The following is a 12,602-nucleotide window of genomic DNA, read 5'->3' on the forward strand; positions in this document are numbered from 1 at the left end:
CCAGACACTTGCATCTCCCCAAACATTTTAAAAATATCTAAAATGTACTTTAGATATATTTAATCTGTCTTTAATGAAGTTATCTTTTGATGCTTTAATATCTGGTTTTTGTTGCAAAAACTCCTATATACCCTGCCTCCTCCTTTACCTCTTCAGGGCAGTCCCTTAGAGCTATGAAAGGCTGTCCCCAGGCTTGAAGTTCTCAGAAAGTTTGCCAGATAAAACATAATTGTCAACTTAGATTGTGCTTTTTTTTTTCAGTCAACACTATCAAAGCATTTGCAGGGAGTGAGCCATGTCACTGCTCCCTGCATTATGTTGGTATAAACAAGCCATAGAACCACAGTGAAATATGAGGGAGTATGGAAGTATAATACAGGGTGAGTTTAGGATGAAGACTTGAAAACCTGGACAACAGCACCAATGATACAGAGGACAGTGTAGAAAAGGGGAACCAAGACCAGGTCCCAGAGTTGGGAGTGGAAGACTTGCTTTTCAAGCCAACATTCAAGATCATGGGATTTATCCTGTGGGCAGTGGATATCTTTGAGTAGGTGTGTAAGATGTTAAAACTATGGATAATGGAGGAGAAAAATGGAAAGAAAGGATAAAACATAAGAAGGAGATTAAAGATGTTAAAAAGAAGGAGGTACATTAAGACAACCCATAAGCTGTAGAAACAGGGTGGGGAAGCCTTTGGACACTTAGAAAAGGTCATGGCCATTAGCTTCCATTTCACTGAAAAGTGGGAGTGTGGACAGATATTTTGGAGGGTTGTTTACATTGCAGAATCAAGACTTTGGTGGAAGCATAATGACCAACTTCAAGTCTCTAAGAGTTTTTCACACATACGAAATAAGCTTCATTTATACTCTCCGTGAAACTTCAGAGTAGAACAATGAAAAGGTTAAATGGGATATAGGCAGATTGCACTTAATTTGATAACAGCTTCTGTTATTAACTTACCCTTGTTCTTTGCTATTTGCCAGCACCTTGCACAGACTGAGGTAGGTGTGTGATATTTGGGAATGTAAATTTCTTTCCAGTTCTCAGAGCCTAGGGAAGAAAGAATGAAAAGGTAATACTCAAGGTTAGGAGGGGGTCATAGTCAAAAGCTTTGTGGCATTCTAAAACTACACTGAAGAAAGCTCCCATCTCCCTGATTATGTTTTGAAGGCAAAATTAAATGACGTTAAAAGGGGAAGTGGGCAAAGGAGTAAGAGCCTGAATGGAAAGGAGGAGGAAGCTCTCTCTGGGTTAAGATAGGTGGTCCACACTGAGGCTGGCTCTCTTCCTGTCATGTCTGCAGGAAGGGGCAGAACTTCTGACCAGAGACTGGTGGGTGTTATAATCTGATTACTGAGCACATGGCCTTTATAGGAGCTGGTGTGGTCCCCTAGAACTGTCCCTTGTTCCACCCGGGCCTTGGGAGGGGAACCTCTGTGACTTGCCCAGAGACAGAGAGCAATGGCATGTCACCATGTGACTGGGGGAGCTGGAATATGAAGGTGACACCACAGTGTCTGCACAGACATCACCTCCCTTCATTTTCCTTTTGACACCACAAGAGTCTGGAAATCTCAAAAGATTCTACAGAGGAGGAAAAAGAGTGAGGTATATGTACTGTCTGGCCTGGAGAGGAGAGACTGAACTTGAGTTAAAGATAAATGTATATGACACTACTTATAAAATGTGAGTGGGCCTAGAGCACGGCATGTAAAAACACAGTGCTAGAGCCAGATAGCCTGGGTTCAAATCCCAGCTTGGCCATCCACTAGCTGTGTGACCTTAGAGAAGTTACTTCCTCTGTCTGTGCCTCACATTCCCCACCTTTAAATAGGGGATAATAACAGAACCCAATGAGTTAATATGTGTGGGGTGTTTTGATTCATTGTAAGCGCTATATGAGTTTTATATATAAAGTTGTCAAATTAAAAAAAAAAAAAGCACAATGTGAGTGTTCTGAGTTAAGTTTTTTGGGGACAAAATGTGGTATATAGGAGACAGCCTGTCACATAGATCTGAGGAACATTGCCTAAGAGGTGTGTAGGCGGAGGTCGGTAAGCATGTGATTTGGGGAAAAGGGTATGTGAGTCAAGCATACATTTAGAAGAGGCTTGCTGCTAGTCATGAGGAGTGGATATCTCTGTTCATGATGTCAGTGCTTTTCTAGATATGCAAAAGTACAAGATATTAGGCTAATAAAGTTTTCTTTTGAAAATATTTCTTTGAAGGAATGTTCTGTTAGTTTTTCCAGAGCGCAGCATGACTCACTCCTGACCTCTGCATTGACCTCCTTGCATCATATGTTGAAAGTCAGTGACATCAGTGGGTAGTGACTCCATCCTGGTAGTGTCAGGTGGTGAGGGACAGTGTATAAATGGCAAAGATGATCAGATATTTTGGGTTCAATTTCATGTCTGTTCCACCTGCTGTATGGGAGGAGCTTGTTCAGCACTTGGGAGCTGCCCTCAGGGTTATGTCATGATTTGAAGGACCGTCTGGTTCCATCTCTGTAATCAAGGCCAGAAGGGACTAGGGACTAGGCTGAGGTTGCTGTAGACAAAGTGATGTTAGTGACAAAACATAAACTGGAATTCAGACAAGTCTGAGCCCTGAGTCAGCCTCTTGAAAGCTGTGGGATTGCTGTATGGGGCTGTCCAGCTGTGGAATGAAGGTGCTGCTTTGTGGGACTCCATGCCTAAGTGGGGTGAGTGGAGACTGTTTGACCTCCAGCTTCTCTGGGGCTGCCTCAGGACTGCTGCCTGGAGAAGAGGCACGTTTGTTCCCTCTGACATCTAGCTCACCTTAGGGCTTGGGGAGCTGTGTTTGACCACCTGGAGCCTTATCACAGCAGATGCCAAGGTCAATGGAGATTAAAGTGTGGGGGCTGCAGTGTAACACCAAAGTGGTCCAACCTAGAGACTGAGCCTCGTCTGTTATAATGAGCCCTTTATCAATTACTGGCTTCCCTTGTGGATCAGCTGGTAAAGAATCTGTCTGCAATGCACAAGGCCTAAGTTCGATCCCTGGATTGGGAAGATCCCCTGGAGAAGGGAAAGGCTACCCACTCCTGCATTCTGGCCTGGAGAATTAAAGACTGTATAGTCCATGGCACAAAGAGTCGGACACAACAGAGCGACTTTCTCTTATCAATTACACCAGTCCCTGTTCTTGCTCTTAAAAAGTGTGTGTCTGTGTGTGTGTGTGTGTGTGTGTGTGTGTGTTTTAGGGGAATGAGGACTTAAATGCAATGTTAAAATGTTCTCCACTGGGGTGAAAGTACTCCTTCCTCTGGCTGGTGGCTCATTCCACTTCATCAAAAATGATTTCTTAAAAACAAACAGGGTGGGTGAGAGTCCAACCTGGGCCTGGGTGCCAGGCCTAGGCTGACAGTATCAGGTGGGGAATTCAGAAGACCATCTCCTGGCGTGGGGTGCCTGCCCGGAAACTGTGGCACCTCCAGATTTTCCACGGCTCTGTAAGAAGTAGCGCTTTGGTAGCTGGGAGCAGGAATGGGACCTGATTTGAGATCAGTTCTTGGAGAACACAAAGAAGTGTGGTGGATTGAACCAGCTGCCCTTTGACCCTGTCAGCAACCACAAGCCCCTGCAGTTTGGTAGTGCCAGTGGCCCTCTGGTCACAGAAGGCCTCACTGAGAATGGAGGGGAGTCAAGCAAGGAAAGAAAGAGAACAAATGCTCCTTCAGAGATCAAGCCCTGAGCCTTTGGAATGGGAGCACTGACTCCAAGACCATAGACTGCCAGAGGAATAACCCTAGGGAGTATAAGTAGTGAGAACTCACATGAAAGAAACCACTTGAATGCAAGACCCGGCATCCCCCAACCACCAGTAACACCCTGTGCAGGATGCCTCATATAAACAACAAATAAAACAAAAATACAAACCCAACCATCAGCAGACAAGATTACCACCTAACTCAGCCTTTCCCATCAGAGGAAAAATAAACAAAGACTCAGAACAAGTCTCACCCTATATGAAGCTTACACAAACCATTGTACCAACCTTAGGAAGACAGAAACAAAAAGGAGGAAAGAATTCAACCTTGAAGACTGGGAAAAGGAGACCTGAAACACAATGAGTTAAAATAAATAATGAAAAAACAGAGAAATACTACAAAAATGAAGGAACAAAGTAAAAAACAGAAGTCCAAATAAATGAAGAGAAAATAGGCAAACTACCTGAAAAAGAATTCATAATAATGATAGTAAAGATGATCAAAAACCTTGAAAACAAAATGGAGAAAATGCAAGAATCAATTAACCAAGACATAGAAGAATTAAAGAACAAATATACAAACAACACAATTACTGAAATCAATCAATGTGATACACCATATTAACAAATTGAAAGATAAAAATCATATGATAATCTCAATAGATGCATAAAAAGCCTTTGACAAAATTCAGCACCCATTTATGATTAAAACGCTTCAAAACATGGGCATAGAAGGAACCTACCTCAACATAGTAAAGGCAATATATGATAAGCATACAGCAAACATTATTCTCAATGGTGAAAAACTGAAAGCATTCCCCCTAAGATCAGGAACAAGACAAACCTGTCCACTTTCTCCACTGCTATTCAACATTGTTTTGCAAGTCCTAGATAAAGCAATCAGAGAAGGAAAAGAAATTAAAGGAATCCAGATCAGAAAAGCAGAAGTAAAGCTCTCAGTGTTTGCAGATGACATGATACTGTACGTAGAAAGCCCTAAAGATAGTATCAGAAAATTACTAGAGCTAATCAGTGAATTTAGCAAAGTTTAGCAGGATACAAAACCAGTACACAGAAATCACTTGCATTTCTATGTACTAACAATGAAAAATCAGAAAGAGAAATTAAGAAATCAATCCCATTCACCATTGCAACAAAAAGAATTAAATATCGAGGAATAAACTTACCTAAGGAGACAGAAGAACTACACACAGAAAATTATAAGACACTGATGAAAGGAATCAAAGATGACATAAACAGATGGAGAGATATTCCATGTTCCTGAGTAGGAGGAATCAATATTGTGAAAATAACTATACTAACAAATGCAATCTACAGATTCAATGCAATCCCTATCAAATTACCAATGGCATTTTTCACAGAACTAGAACGAAAAATTTCACAATTCATATGGAAATTCAAAAGACCCTGAATAGCCAAAGCAGTCTTGAGAATGAAGAATGGAGATGAAGGAATCAACCTTCCTGACTTTAGGTTATACTGCAAAGCTACAGTCATCAAGACAATATGGTACTGGCACAAAACATAAATATAGACCAATGGAACAAGACAGAAAGCCCAGAAATAAACCGGTGCACCCATGGGTACCTTATTGTTGACAAAGGAGGCAAGAATATACAATGGGGCAAAGACAGCCTCTTCAATAAATGGTTCTGGGAAAATTGGACAGCTACATGTAAAGAATGCAATTAGAACACTTCCTAACACCATACACAAAGATAAATTCAAAATGGATTAAAGACCTAAATGTAAGACCAGAAACATAAAACTCTTAGAGGAAAACATAGGCAGAACACTCGATGACATAAATTAAAGCAAGATCCTCTTTGACCCGCCTCCTAGAGTAATGGAAATAAAAACAAAATAAATGAGTGGGACCTGATTAAACTTCAAGCTTTCGTACAGCGAAGGAAACTATAATCAAGGTGAAAAGACAACCCTCAGAATGGGATAAAATAATAGCAAAGGAAACAGCTGACAAAGGATTGATTCACAAAATACACAAGCAGCTCATACAACTCAATGCCAGAAAAACAAACAATCCAATCAAAAAGTTTGAAAAAAAAAAACCTAAACAGACATTTCTCCAAAGAAGACATACAGATGGCTAACAAACACATGAAAAGATGCTCAACATCGCTCATTATTAGAGAAATGCAAATCAAAACTACAATGAGATATCACTTCACACCAGTCAGATGGCCATCATCAAAAAGTCTACAAACAGTAAATGCTGGAGAGGGTGTGGAGAAAAGGGAATGCCCTTGCACTGTTGGTGGGAATGTAAATCAATACAGTCACTATGGAAGGTGATATGGAGATTCCTTAAAAAACTAAGAATAAAATCACCATATGACCCAGCAATCCCACTCCCAGGCATATACCCTGAGGAAACCAAAATTGAAAAATACTCATGTATCCCATTGTTCATTAAAGCACTATTTACAATAGCTAGAACATGGAAGCAACCTAGATGTCCATCAACAGATGAATGAATAAAGAAGCCGTGGCACATATACACAATGGAATATTACTCAGCCATAAAAAGGAGTCAGTTCTTATGAGGTGGATGAACCTAGATTCTGTTATACAGAGTGAAGTGAGTTAAAAAGAGAAAGACAAATATTGTATTCTAACACATATATGCGGAACCTAGAAAAATGATAATGAAGAATTTATTTACAGAGCAGAAACAGACATAGAAAATAGACTTATGGACCTGGGAAGAGGGGAGGAGAGGGTGAGATGTATGGAAAGAGTAACATGGAAACTTACATTACCATATGTAAAATAGACAGACAACAGGAATTTACCGTCTCAGGAAACTCAAATAGGGGCTCTGTATCAATCCAGAGGGGTGAGATGGGGTGGGAGATGGGAGGGAGGTTCAAAAGGGAAGGGATATATGTATACCTATGACTGATTCATGTTGAGGTTTGACAGAAAACAACAAAATTCTGTAAAGCAATTATCCTTCAATAAAAAAAGAAATTAAAAAAAAAAATTCCCAGTCTTCCATATGGTTACCAATGGAAAGGTAGGAGGAGAGTGATAAACCAAGAGTTTGGGACTAACGTATACACACTGCTGCTGCTGCTGCTAAGTCACTTCAGTCATGTCTGACTCTGTGCGACTCCATAGATGGCAGCCCACCAGGCTGCCCCGACCCTGGGATTCTCCGGGAAAGAATATTGGAGTGGGTTGCCATTTCCTTCTCCAATGCATGAAAGTGAAAAGTGAAAGTGAAGTCGCTCAGTCGTGTCCGACTCCTAGCAACCCCATGGACTGCAGCCTACAAGGCTCCTCCGTCCATGGGATTTTCCAGACAAGAGTACTGGAGTGGGTTGCCATTGCCTTCTCTGCATATGCACACTGCTGCTGCTGCTTCTAAGTCACTTTAGTCGTGTCCGACTCTGTGAGACCCTATAGACGGCAGCCCACCAGGCTCCGCCGTCCCTGGGATTCTCCAGGCAAGAACACTGGAGTGGGTTACCATTTCCTTCTCCAACGCATGAAAATGAAAAGTGAAAGTGAAGTCGCTCAGCCGTGTCTGACCCCCAGCGACCCCATGGACTGCAGCCTACCAGGCTCCTCCATCCATGGGATTTTCCAGGCAAGAGTACTGGAGTGGGGTGCCATATACACACTACTAAATATAAAATAAATAATCAAGGAGGACCTACAGTACAGCACAGGGAACTCTACTCAGTGTTCTTTAATAACCTGTATGGGAAAAGAATATAAGAAAGAACGGATACCTATATATGTATAATGGAATCACATCCCTATACAGCTGAAACTAATACAATATTATAAATAAACTATGCATGCATGCTCAGTCACTAAGTCCTTTCTACCTCTTTGTGACCCCATGGACTGAAGGCTGCCAGACTTCTACATCCATGGAATTTTCCAGGAGTGGATTGCCAGTTCCTCCTCCAGGGGATTTTCTGGACCCAAGGATCAAACCCACATCTTTTACATCTCCTGCACTGGCAAGCAGAAATCAACTATACTCCAATACAAAATAAAAATTAAATTTATAAAAAAGGAAATATTACATCCAGCTACCAAAAGGGCCTCTTTCCCCTCCTGGGATTCCTGATGTGATGCTGGAGAGGGCAGAGCAGGTGCAGGACACCTCAGCATTATCTGAGATTGTGTTTCCCTGGCTTTGGTGTGCTTTGGCTTCTAATGGGCCCCTTTGACTTATTTTTGGAGGACCTAATGCAGGACCTCATAGACACCAGGTTAGTTGAAGGCTGAGATGTAGGTGCTTGTGGGAGTGTGAAATCCCAGCTCTCTAGCCTTGGGTTGGGATACTTTTGAGGCAAACTTATGTTCCAGAGTTCCCTGTGAAAACAGGCTGCAGCTTCCCTCCCCAAGACTTGCATGCAATCATACTCAGGCTAGTTTCATCCTTTTCCTGTCCTGATTCCCCTATGCCCTCACTGGTTTCTCTGGAAGGCCCTTTTAAAAAAAAGTTTAACTGTGCTGAGTCTTCCTTGCTGCACGAGCATTCTCTAGTTTCAGAGAGTGGGGACTACTCTCTAGATATGGTAAGTGGGCTTCTCATTGCAATGGCTTCTCTTGTTGCAGATCATAGGATCTATGGCCTGAGATCTCAGTTCTTGTGGCCTATCGGCTTAGTAGCTCTCAAAATATGAAATCTCCCCAAACCAGGGGTCCAGCATGTCTCCTACACCAGAAGGCAGATCAGTAACCACTGGACCACCAGGGAAATCCTTCTGCGAGGAACTTTGAAATAAATCACTTGTACATGAAACCTTGAGTCATGGGCTACTTCTGGGGAGGCTGACCTATGACAGTTCCCTAATCAGGCAATTCCTTGACACTAGGACTGATATAGGTTCACCTCACAAATGTTCCTATGGCATCTTGAAGCTGTCCCTGACATATGGCTTTTTCTTGCTTGAGTTTCTGAAACCCACACTAGACCACAGCTTCCAGAGGGGCAGAGCTCTAACTTGACTCTCTTACAAGTCCACATGAGTAGGTCTTGTCTCTATCCACCAGACTCTAATGTCAAAACAAGGCTAACACACAGACTTATTATTGGGTTATGAGTGTTAGGTTAAAAGCTCAACTCTGCCGTAATCAAAGTCTAAATAATCTTTTCTTAAATGCAATACATTTTCATGCGATAATAGTTCCAGTCAGTCCACAGTGATAGGAACCCCGGTTTTTCTTGTTGATAGTCATCTTCAACACATGATATTCACCTCTGGTCTAACATGGCTGCTCTAGCTCCTGTTATTATATCTGCATTCCAGAGAAGGGAATGCAGGATATGCCCCTTTCCTTAAAGAGCATACTCAACAGTTATAAAATTACTTTCACTCATTTCTCACTGGTTGCAATGAAGTCACAGAGGCATTTTTAGGTGAAAGAAAGGCTAGGAAATGAACTTTTTAGCTAAATGGCCATAAACTGGGGTTTTAGTTACCAAATGAATGAGACAAATAGGAGGGACTGTTATACCCTTCTGATTCAGTGAAGAGAAGGTGACTTACACTATGAACACATGAAAACCCCAAATCTGAAAGTCTCAACATAACTAAGCTTTATTTCTCACTCACATCTGACTTTGGTGGACAGGAGGGCCCTACTCATCACACCCTTTCAGGGAACAAAGTGGATGGAGGCATCTTCTGGATACAAGGGAAGGGAATGTGAGGCAAATTAGGATCTGACTCCAAATGCTTCACTTGGAAGTGACATATCACCTCTACCAAATTCCACTGGCTGAAGTAACTTCCATGGTCATGGCAAACCTGAGGGTGGTGGGTACACAGAAGGGCAGGGGGAGTGATCCTACTGCAGAACATTCATTATGAGTAACAAGGGCCACCACCCTTCATTCATGTCCCTGCACTTTGTTCTTTGGTTCTTCCCATGCTGCTCCTCCATCTCTTTTGACCTGTAGATATAGATTTGGATAAGATCAAAAGAGAGGACATATGCTAGGCTGTAAATATATGGGGAAAACAAGAAAGGAAAGAAGGAAAGGCAGACCGCTGGGAACCTATGCCGCCCCCCTTCGGGAGTCCACCAGCCTCTTTCCCTGCTGTCCGACCCCCTCAGCTCTGTGATGCTGGGAGACCTCAGGAAGTGGCCCGGGCCCTTGAGCCTACAGGAAGTGGATTAGAGGCTGCAGCACCCACTGCAGGTCAAATACGGCCCAAATAGGGCAAAGGTCGATGAACTGGCCAAAGTGCTGACACCCACCCAGATTAAGAACTGGCCCACCGGCAATGCATGGGACAGGCTTGATTCATGTAAATTGTACACCTTGGTCTTAACAGATCTAGATGCTCCCAGCAGGCAGGACCCCCAAACACAGGAAATGGCACCACTTTCTGGTGGTCAACATGAAGGGCAATGACATCAGCAGTGGCACAGTCCTCTCAGATTATGTGGGCTCTGGGCCTCCCAAGGGCACAGGCTGGCATCGCTACATCTGACTGGTTTATGAGCAGAAAAGACCACTGAAGTTTGATGAGTGCATTCTCAGCAACTGATCTGGGGACCACCGTGGCAAATTCTAAGTGGCCTCTTTCTGCAAAAAGTATGTCTTGAGGACCCCAGTGACCAGTACTTGTCACCAGGCCAAATGGGATGATTATGTGTCCAAGCTCTACGAACAGCTGTCTGAGAAGTAGAGGAGTGGGACACTGTCCCAGAGTCCCAAAACAGTGTTTCCCTTTAGTGATGCATGTAGATTTCTGCCCACACACACCCTCCAACCCACCCCCCTACCCCGCCACTCCCTGCCCAAGTCCTGAGCAGTCAGATTTAGGTTTAGGGTGACTTTTCTTCCCTTCTGCCTGCCCTGTATAATTCTAGGGGGTTTATGTTTTGATCAAACTTTAACTCTGTTTTGGTGGGGGTTACTTTGCTACTGTGATGGAGTTTATCAAAATGTTAATGTGAGAATGACAACCCAGATTTTAAAGAAGAAAAACAAAAAAAAAATTCTGGTAAAAAGACCAGGTCTGCAATATTAGAACAGAGCATCAAAAAATCTTTAAGGGAGGTTGAAAACAAAGAAGAGATTGACTGCCTCTGCTTTTGTGAGCCCAAGCACAGAACTGTGTATGAAGTCTCCTAATGGCATATGTTTTCACAGCCCTGTCTCACCAAGACAATGAGGGGCCCGCATGTCCATTAACCCCCAATGCCTCAGGCTGGTTACTGGGTGTCAGTGTCCCACCCTGGCTCCTTTATAGAGCAATACCAGAAAAAGCTACAGAGAGGAAGTCACTTTGCTATTAAAGCCTGGCCATCTAGATAAGCAGCAGTTCTGGGTAAGAGATTATCCAGAAATCTGAAAGTCTGTGTTGTCCAGAAATCTGAAAGTCTGTGCTTGTTAACTTGATCACTTTTTGGTGTAAAAAAAAGTCATTCTGGATGTTGTATTAATTCTGCTGTTTGCTTATAGTTGAATAAAAATAAAAACACTGTGTAGATTTAAAAAAATGAAGAAGGAAAGAAGAAAATTAAAAATAAATATTGAAAAGCATGTTTGTAATCACAATTTTGTACTTGTACAGTTTAGATGATTTAAATAAATTTAATTTATTTAGGAATAAATTTATAAAATAAAAAAGAGAAATTTAAAATATAAATGTATTCACTAAATCCAACAAAATAATGATAATGAGACTGTACCATACTAACCATGTAGGGCAGGCAGACTCTTTACTATCTGAACCACCAGGGAAGACCAATAATCCCAATTTAAATCCCAGCTTGACCAGGGGCTTCCCTCATGGCTCAGATGGTAAAGAATCTGCCTGCAATTCAGGCTTGGTTCAATCCCTAGGTCAAGAAGATACACTGGAGAAGAGAATGAGTACCTACTCCAGTATTCTTGCCTGGAGAATTCCTTGGACAGAGAAGCCTGGCAGGCTACAGTGCATGGGGTTCCAAAGAGTAGGAAATGACTGAGCAACTAACACTTTAACTTTCTTTTTCATCAGATCCTCAAGCCCTAAGCTCTTTCCCCTACCTTTCGTGCTGTGTAAACTATTTAGCACTGGGAGATGTGGAGAGATCTCTAACTGTGAACCCAACCCAAGAAATTTGTAAACATAAATACAACTGGAAAAGTATCCTTTCTGAAGTATGCTTTGCAACTTGTGGGGCAGGTCACTTTGAAGGTGTTTTGGGGCAAATAAGAGATGCATCCTTGGTGATTTGCTTCTGTCAAGTGCTGAGGGAAGTTAGGTGACTGAATGTCTGGTTACTTGATTTCACAGCTGATATCATCCTGGGGAAAGAACGCTCATCAGATCAACACATATTTTCTCACTAAACAGCAGGCTTAGAAAAGTTTCTAAGGCCAACATCAGGTGTTTTTGACATGAAAGGCGGAATGGGGTTCAGTTCAGTCAGTTCAGTCACTCAGTCATGTCCAACTCTTTGTGACCTCATGAATCACAGCACACCAGGCCTCCCTGTCCATCACCAACTCCCGGAGTCTACCTAAACCCATGTCCATCGAGTCCATGTTGCCACCCAGCCATCTCATCCTCTGTCGTCCCCTTCTCCTCCTGCCCCCAATCCCTCCCAGCATCAGGGTCTTTTCCAATGAATCAACTCCTCGCATGAGGTGGCCAAAGTATTAGTTTTAGCCTCAGCATCAGTCGTTCCAAAGAACACTCAGGACTGATCTCCTTTAGGATGGACTGGTTGGATCTCCTTGCAGTCCAGGGGAATTGCAAGAGTCTTCTCCAGCACCACAGTTCAAAAGCATCAATTCTTCAGCACTCAGCTTTCTTCACAGTCCAACTCTCACATCAATACATGACCACTGGAAA

General features: G+C 42.6%; 1 pseudogene; it reads left to right on the forward strand.

Annotated features, from left to right (window-relative positions):
* Positions 1 to 9,871: 9,871 nt before the first annotated feature.
* LOC102412214 lies at positions 9,872 to 10,442 on the forward strand (annotated as a pseudogene).
* The last annotated feature ends 2,160 nt before the right edge of the window (positions 10,443 to 12,602 follow it).

This window comes from Bubalus bubalis, chromosome 5 (assembly GCF_019923935.1).
Source record: "Bubalus bubalis isolate 160015118507 breed Murrah chromosome 5, NDDB_SH_1, whole genome shotgun sequence".
NCBI lineage: Eukaryota > Metazoa > Chordata > Mammalia > Artiodactyla > Bovidae > Bubalus > Bubalus bubalis.